We start from the raw sequence: 12,646 nt of genomic DNA, 5'->3' as shown, positions 1-12,646 counted from the left end.
AAGGGACTGAAAAAAAACCCCATACCTTGCGATGAGAAACTTAAGAAGTTCAGTGTATTTAGTCAGAGGCTATAATCATAGTGTGTAAAGTATCTACAAAATGGCTAATACTAGTGGACTATCTTGGCTGAAAGTTGAAGGTAGAAAAACTTAGGCTGGAAATAAAAATACCAGTTCCTAACAGAGAGAGAGCGAAATTAATATTGAACAAATTACCAAGGAAAGTGGTAAATTCATCATCATGTGACGTTTTTAAACAGAGATTGGATATCTTTCTAAGAGAGACATGCTTTAGTAATTCAACTACAAGTCATTGGGCTTGGGAGTGTCTACGTATAGGGTAGAAAAGAAGAATTCCCTCAACTACAGAATAATAGGTGGAATTGTATTATGCAGGAGGTCAGCAAAACTATCACAGTACCCCTTTTTGGCCCTAAAATCTATTAATCTATTTTCCATAATCCTCTGAGCATTCAGGTGGTTTCTTATTTAAGCATTAGCTTGGCTATGTTACATATCCTGTATTTTGACTATAAACTAATAGCGCTTACATTTCACAGAGAAAACAAAAACAGAAAATACTATGTATGTACAAGCAGCAGAATTACTGTGGCAGCAGCAACCTTAGCTTTGGGAATTTTCTAACTTCCAAGGCAATGAAATTTCAACCTTGGTATTGCACTAATTAATGATAGGATTTCTTGCATTTAAATTGTGGCAGTTCTTAATCAAAATAGAATTATAAGTTATTTTTCTTGGGGCACTTATAAGTTCCAGCGTTCTAGCTGGTAGACGTTATAATTTTCCTGTACGTGCTTCTTTGAAAAAGGCCCATTAGCCCTAACAGAGCTATTTGTAATTTAGCTATCCCTCGCTGACTTTGCACATTTTTTGATATGGAGATATTCAGCCTGTGGAGCTTGCAGTCTCCGTTGGCTTCACCAGAAAAAATGTCTATGTTCTTTGAAATGGAGGGGATACTTATTAGTTCAGATGAAATTGGACATCCTTAACTAAGTCATCCCAATACATCTGTATTCCCCCGCCTCACATAGGAATATTCTAATGTGCATGTCTGAAGCTGCTACATTTAAACCTTCATAACTTCAAAACTACATTACCAATTTCTCTAAAATTTGCCAGTGTGTATTGTAAGCCCTTTGGAACAGGAATTATTTCTTGCCTGCCTACAAAATACTTCGCACAAGAACTAATGAGAATTTTCTTTTCCCCCCATGGAAAATGTAAACTGTTTGCCAAAAAACCTGACAAATGAAAATTTTCAGTTTTCAGCTAAAAAGTTTTGTTTTTCAATGAAAATTTGCAATTTTTAATGGAAAACAAACACTTTTCACAATTCTTCATCAAAAACCCAATTGTTCTTCAAAAAAGTTGATAGATAAATTTCAACCAGTCCTACCTACCACATTAGGGGTACTATAAAAGTAATATATAAATAAGCAGACAGAAGAAAAAAAAACCAGCCCTACTGATCAGTCAAATGCCAGATAAAAATGAGTAAACCTTTCATCTTTCTCCGAAGCACGGCACACTCAGGTTGTGCTGGTCTGCCAAGAGAAGGGGCGTCTTTGGTATATGTACTGTAGTTTTGAAAAACTGATGTCTTTTTTCTTCCCTCTGTGTACTGCATCTTTAAAACTTCTAAGAACTCTGCTGGGATGTAGGTACATCAGCTCTTGTGTTCAGAGTTGCTGCTGTCCATACACAGAAGCCACACACACACACACACACTTCTCTCATGGTGACTTTATATTTGCTCTTCACCTTAATCTAAAATCAGAGAGACAAGGTGGGTTGAAGAACTCTCTTTTGTTAGACCAACTTCTGTTGGTGAGAAACACAAGCTTTTGAGCTTACACAGAAGAGCTTGAAAGCTTGTCTCTCTCACCAACAGAAGTTGGTCCAATAGAAGATAGTACTTCACCCACCTTGTCTCTCTAATATCCAGGGATCAGCACAGCTGCAACACCACTGCATATCTAAAATTAAAATCAGAAGTGTGCCATTGCTCCTTGTTTCAGAGTAGCAGCCGTGTTAGTCTGTATTTGCAAAAAGAAAAAGAGTACTTGTGGCTCTTTAGAGACCTTGGAGACAAATAAATTTGTTAGTCTCTAAGGTGCCACAAGTCCTCCTTTTCTTATTGCTCCTTGTGTGTGGAAAAACACAAGAATTCCAAATGGGTAGGTAGTTTCAGTTGTGAAAGTTTTGCCACAGTTGTTCCAGGAGCGGGAACATCTACCTGGTCCAATTTTTATTAAATGTGCTGCAGGACCAAAATACAATCTACAACCTAAGAGTAACCCACAGTACGGACAGAGTTAAAGTAAGTCCCTCCATGCCAATTTCCAATCTCTATTTCTAATTATCTTGCTTTGGTTAATTTGTGTCAGAATTAGTGTTGTTTATTTTGTGGTCAGTTTTCCATTTCAATCAACATTGCATGAATACCTCCTTTATTCAGCAAATTATCTGGTGATGGTGCATTATATTTTCAGACCAAAGTATTTATAATCATAATTTTACTCCTGTTAAACCTGATACAGGTTGCTACATGATCTTTTCCTCCACATAACAAAAGCCCTAGTAACTGAACAGGGTTAGGAAGTTTCTATGACAGCAGTTCATTGTGATACTTCACACATTTTACCTACCTATGTAAGTAATACCATACACACACAGATTAAGTGTACCCTAAGTAAAAGTATGTAAATGTCACCTGCTAGAAATGTCTCTATATTCACATTTGTGGGCCTGCGTGGTTACTACTTCTGAAACAAGGCAAAAGTAGGTGCCAATATCGACTGACAAATTATTCCAGTCTCCAGCTGTCCTATCTGAAAAGGAATGAGAAACATATGTAGTGATTCCTGAAACTACATACAGTAAAGGGAAGCACTGTTAGATCGCATTTGATAAGACAAGCTGTGTTGCAGTTGGCTAAAAGAAAGGGGGGAAAAATTAGGCTGTGCCACTCATTTAATTAAAAGTAAATAACAATGCCAATGAAAACCCAGCTCTCTTTCTAAGGTTAATCATAGAGCACAATTTATCCTGCAGTGATGTGTGAAATCTGGCATCTACTGTGCCAAGAGAGAGCAGGCCTTGCCCCATGTTTTTCATGTGACATAAAACATGCAGAGCTCCCCATCCCTACCTGAACCTAAGGCCCACCTGTAGCTGTCAGTCAGTCCTGCAAAGCTGAAGCTGTGGCTGCTGGGATGGGTAGGTATATGCAGGGCTCTTGTAGAGATGATTCCTCTGCCTCAGTGGCATATAAGACATAAATCTTGGCCTCTTTCATGACTCTGTCTTCAGGCTCCTGTCCTACTTCTATGATCACTCGCTAACTGTCTCCTTCAGATTTCGTTCCCACTTTCCATGAGTGTCCACTACAGGACTTGCTCCTTACCCCACACTTTGCTCCCTCTACACAGCCCTATTGGCCTCTTTCAGCCAACATCTCTCTCTCTGCCAGTTGTCTCACAAATCTCTTTCCACTACTGATTGTCCTTCAGACAATAAAGTCCCAGTCCCCACTAACAGATTAATAACTGCGACAGACTTGATTTTCAAAAGGTTGTTTGTCTCCTCCATACCTTTCAGGATGGCAAAGCCATCACCACCACCCTGATCTTTCTTTGTTGCCGGGCCAGCAGGATTCTTACTTAGCTGTCTCCCCTGCCTCAGGAAGGGCACTGAGAGGCAGAACATTCTGTTAAGTAAATCAACTGATCAGCAATGGAAAATTCCAGCCACCCCGTGTGATTGATGGGGAGAAGATGTCCAACTGCACGGAGCTCTTTAGTCTAGCAGACAAAGGCATAGCAAGATCCAATGCTGGAAATTCAAGCTAGCCAAATTTAGACAAAAAATGCAAGCACCAATTTGTAATGGTGAGCATAATTAATTATTGGGACAACTTAGCTAGGGAGATGGTGGATGCCTCATCACTGGAAGTCTTTACATCTGAGTTAGATGGCTTTTTAAAAAATATGCTTGAGCTCAAGCAGATGCCATGGGCTTGACAGGAAACACTTGATGTTCTCGGACCTGTGTTATGCAGTAGGTCAGACTGAAAGATCAGAATGGTTCCTTCTGGCCTTCGAATCTGGGAATTGAAGAGTGGGAGCCTGTTATGCAATGGGAAAATGAGAGATAGGGGACAGGGCCTGATGGGAGGATGGAAAGAGACAGAGGGGACCGAAGGATGAGGAAAAACTAAGAAAAGGTGGGGAAATGGTGGGCTGGAATAGAGCAATAGAAGCCCCAAGGACAGATGAGATTTAATTATGAAGGGAAAAGAGGGATTCCCTCCCTCTCCTGTGGCCCCAGTATGCCAATACCTTGTTGTGCAGGAGACATAAAAGCCACTTATAACTGGCTGGGAGAGGATTCCCGCAGCATAAGCGCTGCATAGGATAGCTGTAGACTGCCCTAACCCATCCCTTCACAAGCCTTAGGCTAGCAGGAGGGCTGGGAGGGAGGGGAAAGCAGGACAGGGCAGGGCCTGTAGGCAGGCCACACAGGGCTGCAGTAACTTCAGGCAGCCCAAGGAGCTGCTCTAAGTTACACCGGAGGAGCCACTTCAGCCCCACACCAGAATCCTCTGAGCAAAGATGGTTTAAAGGCGCCATCTGCCTGAGCTGCACCTGTGCATGCCACATTTCCTGGCGGCATAATGCACAACCTAACCTGTCGGCGTGGGGAGGTCCAAAATGGAAGGAAGAGAGGCACACAGAACCACAAAAGGAGAAGATACAATTTGGGACAGTTTTTCCCTCAACCTTTTTTGAATCACGCCCCATTTTTAGATTCCTGGTTTCTTTGTGTTTTGTTTTAGGTTTATTTATTTGTTTTACTTGGAGCCCTCCCAAGTCCTGATGAAGAGCAAAGATGCCATTTCTGATTCGAATTAGGTGAGGTAACTTTCAGTGGAGGCTCAGGGGCTGCTTAGGCCTGGAAGCTCTTGGATTTTTTGAAGGTTAAAATGTAAAAAAATAAGTCTATTTAGGGAGCATTTGTTGTGATCATTTCTTATACCACCCAGCAGTGTCTCCCAAGTCCAATCACCTGGAAGTACCTTCCGCCCAGCAATGCCCCAACCACCAAGCCCATATCACTTGTCAGTGCCCCCCCACCCTCTATGCTCATCCAAGCCACTTGACAGCACCCCCCACACATATTGTATTGCCCCCAAATCAAATAATAGTGTCCTAGGTTTCAATGAACACACAGTGCCTCCTCCAATCAATCATACATCCATGGCCCCTGCCTGTAGGGAGAGTGGAAGGTTCAGAGAGAGCAGAGAGCAGGGGGATGGGATGGTCATGTGTAGGAAATTCCCCTGGGGGGAGTTCCCCATTCCATGCCCCTTTCCTTCCAGCGGGCCCTCTCTCTGCTCACCTAGGTTGGCGCTCTCTGCCACAACCACACAGGATTCAGCAGGGGGAGCCCCCTGCTCCCTAGAGCTGCAGTGACTGACAGCACCACAGGCCAGTCACAGCTCTCCAGGGGAAACAACCGGGGGTGCACCAGCTGCAACCCATCCTTCATGCTAAGGTCAGCTATCTAATTTGGCCTGGCTTGCCATACTCCCCTAGAAAGTTTGATGTTCCCACCCCATCGAGAACCCATGATCCGGTCCTTTAAGTGAGAATAAGGCCAATTCACCTATGCCTGGTCAGCTGATCTCAGTTAGGCTTAAAAGAGAGGCCTGGGGAAAACAGGGAGCCAGTGAGAGGCAGTCAGGAAAAATCAGGAGACTGGAGGAGGGCTCTGGGAACAGCTGCAGAGAGCTCTCTGCCGGGACTCTTGGGAAAGAAGGAGGTATTATCAGGAAGCCAGTGGAAGTGTGTCCTGGGGCAAGGAGAGCAGCAAGAGGAGGTTGCTGGCTGACTTCCCCAAGCCAGAGAGCTAGGGATGGACAGGACTGAAGGCAGGAGCAGCAACATAGGGAGGTACCTGCTGTCGGAGAGCTGAAGCCAATGGCTGGGGAGGGCTGAAGGCAGGATAGCAGTGGAGGAGCTTACCCGCGGATGTCTCCATACCAGACAGCTGCCCCCAGGGGAACAGCAAGAGGGCCAGGTGAAGTGAGAGATGCTCACTTGGTCAAGATGCTCCCAGCAGAGAGGCTGTGGGGGATTCCTGTTGGGAAGAGTGGGGTTACCCTCCAGCTGGAAAGGCTGGGGTGGCTGGCCTGGAAGAGGGACAGAAGAGGACCAACAAGGAACCCAGATGTGGCAGAAGACACCTAAGTGTGATAGGGAAGGACTCCCACCAGCCTCTCTGCTGGGAGTCCCCGCTGGGAAGAGTAGTGTTCTAAAGACTATAGACCCCGCGTGTGGGAAATGTTTGGGACTTTTGCTGGGGACTATTTGAACAATGTTTTGGCAATAAACCACGCTGATGCACGAGAGGATAACTTGCATGGAGTTACTGGGGTTACCTGAGAGGGGAACCTGGGTCATGTGCCATGCTGTGGCTGTCTGAGGAGGCCATTGTCAGGCAGGGCCGCCTTCTTGCACACCCTCTGTCTTTTTCTATGTAAGCTATTATAAAGGCGAGACAGCGCGAGTATGAACATCAGTATCCAAGACTTCAAATGAAAGAGCAAGCCAGCAACAAGTTATGAAGGAGAAAGAACATTCTGTAGTAGTAAATAACTGAAGTGTTTATAACACAGAATGATAAGGCAAAAGGCACAGCTCATCGCAATGCACCCAGGCAGTATAGCTCTTTCGCTATTACTTGGCCAACACTATTTGATTCCAGGCCAGCATCCTCCCCTGAAATTCAAACTGTCAGTGTAAATTAAATAAGAAAGAAATCTCAGTCGCCAGCTACAGAGTTCAAGAGTTAGAATATAAGCCCTAGCCTTACCACAGCTGTCAATGCAAAGGTGTTTTCAAGCTAATCCACATCTGTCCTTCATAGAGAAGTTTCACTTCCAAGGCCCAACTCCGTGCTCCTCACTCAAGCAAAACTCCCATTGGCTTCTTTTGGGGATTTGTCTGCCTAGAGAAGTCAGGACAAAGCCCACGAACCTTTCTCTGTATTCAATGAATCAACTGCCTCAATTTGCTCAACAAAGAGAAGGTTAAGGTGTGACATGATCAGTCTATAAGTACCTACATGGGAAACAAATATTTAATAATAGGCTCTTCAATCTAGCAGAGAAAAGTATAACATGAGCCAATGGCTGCAAGTTGAAGCTAGACAAATTCATATTGGAAATAAGGTGTAAATTTTTAAAACAGTAAGAAGAATTAAGCATTGGAACAACTTACCCACAGTCATGGCAGATTCTGCATCACAGACAATGTTTAAATCAAGATTGGATGTCTTTCTAAAAAGATATATGTTTTAGGATTATTCTGGGGAAGTTCTGCGGCCCGTGTTATATAAGAGGTCAGACTAGGGGATCACAATCTATGAATGTTCAGTACAAATTGCAGCCCTTAAAATTCTGGATGGATCCAAAAGATACAAAGTCAAAATAAGAAAAAAAAAATAACGTTCCAAAGATTTTTCTGGAGAATAGCCAGTCACCAATGGAACTGGAGGAAACCCTATCATATGAATCATTTAATAAACAGGACCAGTCTGGACAAAGCACTGGAAAATATACCATAAGGAACAATTTTGTATTGGCAGGGGAACAAACAAGTCTTATTTTGTTCGTCTTTTCCATCTCCATTTTCTATGGGCCTGATCTGCAAGGGATCTCACAGGTCAGGCCTATGGCCTGTAAGATTGCTTTAAAGCAAAATTAATAAAAGTTTTATCTAGAGCTGCAGTAGGTTAGATACACTATTTGATTTCATTCAGTAAGCCTCGGAACGTCTCAAAGTTAATAAGATCTCGTCTGAAAGGCCTAAGAGAATGCATTATATGCACTTAATACAGGGCAAATGAGCAACCATCTCTGCTTTGGACTGCATATGGGCTCAAGCCTCAATATCCATATCTAATATTCAACAAAGATTAAGGCTGTTTGGATCCAGGGGTTGGGTTCAAGTTATCAGAGAGACAAGGTCCAGCTGCGAAACTCTGATCTGGATTCAGACTACCACAGACTCTGTTTGCCACCAGGAATTTGGTTTGCAAGATTATCTAGTCAGAAAATACTGGCAATGTGTGTGTTCAATAGTAAAGTCATTCCATAACTATGGGACGTTCTCAGCAACCCAGTACAGAAGCAAAACAAATACATCAAAGGATGCTTGCTACAAACAGCGATAAGAGGTTTTGGCAAAGGAGAAAGGTGAGAGCAAGAGATACTGAGTTTTCTTCCTAATCACCATCTTATAAAGAGAACTAAGCACAGTTCTAAACTCTTCCCTCTCTTCATGACTCATACTCAACTCTGTAACATGTAACCTTGACTGGAAAGGCAAGTTTGGGCCTTTTAACATAAGCGTACTTAAGTTAGCGTTGTGCCAAATGGCTAGAAAAGGGGGACAAGGAGACAGGAGATCTGGGATCTATTTCTTGTTCTCATCATCACTCACTGTATATATTTCAGCAGAGCTCCTTAACCTCAGTGTGCCAGGTTCCTCTTGCATAGAATGAGGATAACAGCATTCACCTTTGCAAAGCTCTTTTAGATTCTCAGCTAGAAGCACAAAGTACTATTACAAACAAGAGGAAAGGAGAGGAGTTGCTGAGATGGTGCAAGTGGGTATAAACTAGGAGCAATGGGATGAAAGTAACCAAAGGGACATTTTAGGCTAAATAGCAGGAAACACTAAACAATGAAGCCCATTAGACTGTGGAATAGACTCCCAGAGGGAAGTGCTGGCAGCCCCCTCACTTGTGTAATTTCAAATAAGACTAGACAAAGCACAAGAAAATATACTGTAGGGAATAGTCGCGGGCTATGCTTTGGGGAGCCGGGGGGGAATGGGCTGGATGACTTAACAGGTCTTTTCCATCCCCAAATTCTGTTAATTTATTATTGGCTGTTGCAGATTATGATGTAACGGCAGCCTGCAGTGATTGGCAAACCAAAGGGAGGTCAGAAGTAATTTTTTGGATGCCTTCAGCCTGGTGCACGTCCCAAGCGCTGACCGCACTCATTCGGCATGTTTAGCCACCTGGCAGCCCCACTGTAGCCAACCTAAATATTTCATATAAAGTTGAAATGAAATAGCAAACAACCATCACTCTCAGAAATGTTAATTTTTTCTAGGATTTCTTTTTGCAGACAAATCTAAAAACAAGAGATTGAGCTGAGGCACTTACTGAGCGAGCTCCAGACCCAGCAGATTCCAGTGGAACTGCTGTTGGAAACAGTTAAGCATTAACAAGGGGCGGGGGAGGGGGGGAATACACCTGTTGTAGTCGGCTACCAGCTCAGGCTTCACCTAGGGTGACAGATTGCTCCTGATCCAATGGAGCGAGATACATTATAAACATAGGCTAGAAAAAAAGGCAGGCAATTTCCCTCTTTATGGCCATATGTCAGCCCAAGCTGCTCAGGTCTCTCTCACACTCCCACCTCTGTGCCTTTCTTTTTTCATGGAACCCTCTGAAATAAAACCAACAGACAAGAGCAGACGAATCTCACACACACACACACCCCTCCTTGGAAACCTCAGGCTAGAATTTACACCCTCATCAGCTCCCACATAGGTTTCAATGGCTATTTACAGTACTAGGGCCCTTTTTCACCCACTGTGGGCCAACCAATAGGTGGCAATGTAATTTACTCACATACTTTTTACTGGCTTTATATATTTCACCCCTATGCCAGGAACACTTTTCTAGACCCTGGCTGTGCACTTTCCAGCCCTTCCTGCGGGGAAGAGGTAAGATGAGCTGCTGCTGAAGAGGAGTCTAACAGGAAAAATAGACTCCGAAGGTACTGGAGGAAGGGAGAGTGAACAGCTGAGGAGAGAGGTCGAATCAACTGATTGGGGGAGAGTGGCAAAATTGATCAACCAAGGGAAGCGATAGGAAGAATGGATGGACTGGGGTGGAGGGAGAAGAGGTGTATTAACAGAAAATTGATGAAGCAAGGAGGAAACTGCAGAGATAAAATTGATGTCACATAGTCAGAAACGTGTGGGATACAATTGATGAAGTCTGCTGGATTACATAGGAAGGCATCTACTTTGGAGTCTTAAGCAAATGTTATGCAAGTTTTATTACAAATTTTAGTCCATGTGGCCAAAATTGAGCCCATGTGGCCAAAAGCTGATGAACTGGAAAACATTCTGTCCCCAACTGTCTGAACTACACTTTGCACCTCCCCATATTCTGGGGCAGCCCAGGGGCCTCCTAGGCCCCTGATATATTTTAGAGCAGCCATGAAGCTGCTCAAACTTACAGCTAGCTGCAATAGCCCCCAGAGGCCTTTGCATCAGCTGAGAATAATCAGGAGTGCAACAGTTCTCCAGCTATGCTGCCTCCCTCAGCCATGCCCACACCAGAGGGCATAGAGCTAGCAAAGCTGGCTCTACATCATCTAGAAAAGTTGAGATCCATTGTGTTTATGTCCCCTTTACACTCTGCAAGTAACAAGGAGCTGTAGGACAATGGAGAACCACCCATTCTATGAACCTTGCCTCGCCCCTACTAAATTCCAGATTTCTATCTTTCTTCTTCAAGTCAAGAAAGATGGAGGCAGTGAAGAGGATAGCTGTTTCCCCCCTTTCCAATGTTAGCTCCGTACCTGGCAAAGTGTCCGTATCTTTATTTTCTTTACCTGTGGTTTTATTTGTCAGCCCAAGCATGCAACATCAAACAGAGGCTTTGGAAAAGCCCGTTTTCAAGGAGTAAACGATACTTTAGCTCAATATTTTTATCGCTGAAGAAATTAAACGATGGATGTGATTTCAGTGCCACATGCAGCAAGTGATGTGGGTTGAGGGATCAAATGGTGACTGGTGCAGACAAAATTAATTATGTGCTCTGAGACCACTGAATCCGTAGGAACAGCCGCTACAGGCTGGAAAGAGCTGATCTGCACTGAAACATACATGAAGCAGGAAACACAGTGCAATACTGGCAATGAATAAAAAGAAAAGTTGCATTTTTTAGATGTGGGATCTTCAAATAAAACACATGGCAGAACCACATGTATCAGGATTAGCCTGCACCTGCTGATTTAAAAAAAAATTACTACTTGCTTATTAGAGAAGTGCCCCTTCTCTAGAAGTAAAATTCACATGAAGTTATGACCCTGACTAAAGTAGAGAGAGAGGTTGGATCTAAGCTTTTAGTTCTGTTCATTATACAGAAAGGCCCACTCCAATGTTGGATCCAGATCCAAACACCCCAAAATCCTGGATCCAGATGCTCCAGGATTATGATTTGGGCCCATCTCTAATATGTCTTGCCAGTGTGGAATCAGGTAACTATGAGCAGGACACATTACAAAAGACAGAAAAACTGAGCTTGAATGTGAGCTGTACAAGCCCTCCCAGAACTCTGGGTAATTACTTGCAGGGCTAGCCTGTGCTGAAAGCAACTTCATTGAGCCAGTACCTGAGCTAGCTAGGATTTGCCGGGTCGTGCAGCAGCCACACCCAGTGATTACAGTCTAGACATAGCCATTGCCATTAACCACCATGGAACATCTTGCAAGATATTTGCTCGATCCTGCTCCCACTGCAGTCCCATGGAAGTCTCTGATTTTTGTTCTGTTGGAAGTCCCCTCCCTTTAACAGAAAGTTTCTGTATAGCCAACAATGGTTTTCATTGCATTACAAAAGCAAATCTGAAGCATTCAACATTCTATAATAGATCACTGCTCTGTAAGATGGCATGCCAGTTAGAATCCCCTGTTCTATACATTACATAGTCTTAATGTGTGAGATCTAGTGGACTAAGACTGGAGACACTGATCTATTCCCTGCTCTGCCGGGTAACCTTGGGCACGTTGCTTCGCCTCTCTGTGCCTCAGTTTCTCCATCTGTAAATGGGGAGAAGGACAATTGCCTCTTTTGTAAAGCACTTTGAGATCTACTGGTAAAAAGAGCAAGGTATTATTGGATGTCTCCTGCTAATGGCTATCCCCCAGCAACTGTAATAGTCTGCTACTTACAGTTAGCAGAATTCTTCCTTAGCTCAGGCTGTAGCAGTCTAGTTTTTTAGAGCTGAAGATCCTGTGTTCCTATCCCCACAGACAGGCATGCTGTTGGGATGCACATACATGCAGTTTGTTATGCTTAAACAGAGCTTCCAAAGAGGAATGAGAAGCTTTTTATTGCAGGACAGTCCTGGGATAGGAGACTCAATGTGAATCCCTGTCTGTTCAAGAGTTCACAGCTAATTCGGTTTTAAATTTTATTGACCATATAAGGGACAGAGGAAGAAGTGCTAAGAAGTTTGTATTCTCATTCTTTCCATATCTGAGCACACGTCCCATAGACATTCGGATAGAAAACCTCCCATTCCTCTTTTTCAATGTAATTCTCTCATTCATCAGCGCACTGTGCTGAAGTCTGTTTTACATTTGATAATTACTTACATACCATCTTTGGATATAAATCTCTCTGGCTCTTGTTTTTGGTGCATCAGGGGAGATAGGCTCTCCCCCCGCTGTTATGCCCCATGCGAACAGCATACCCACTGTGAGCCAGTTACTAGTGTCATGTGATCAGAGCCTGCCACCTAGTGC

General features: G+C 43.6%; 1 long non-coding RNA gene across 1 annotated transcript in view; it reads right to left on the bottom strand.

Annotated features, from left to right (window-relative positions):
• The window catches only part of LOC114021892, a 225,338-nt gene extending 213,119 nt beyond the window's left edge, over window positions 1-12,219 (bottom strand). The window contains exon 1 of the long non-coding RNA XR_003566243.3: window positions 12,071-12,219. This is a non-coding gene — a long non-coding RNA (uncharacterized LOC114021892). The remainder of the gene's footprint in view (window positions 1-12,070) is intronic.
• Window positions 12,220-12,646: the final 427 nt, after the last annotated feature.

This window comes from Chelonia mydas, chromosome 3 (assembly GCF_015237465.2).
Source record: "Chelonia mydas isolate rCheMyd1 chromosome 3, rCheMyd1.pri.v2, whole genome shotgun sequence".
In the NCBI taxonomy this organism is placed as follows: Eukaryota; Metazoa; Chordata; order Testudines; family Cheloniidae; genus Chelonia; species Chelonia mydas.
This window is presented reverse-complemented; position numbering and strand designations above follow the sequence as displayed.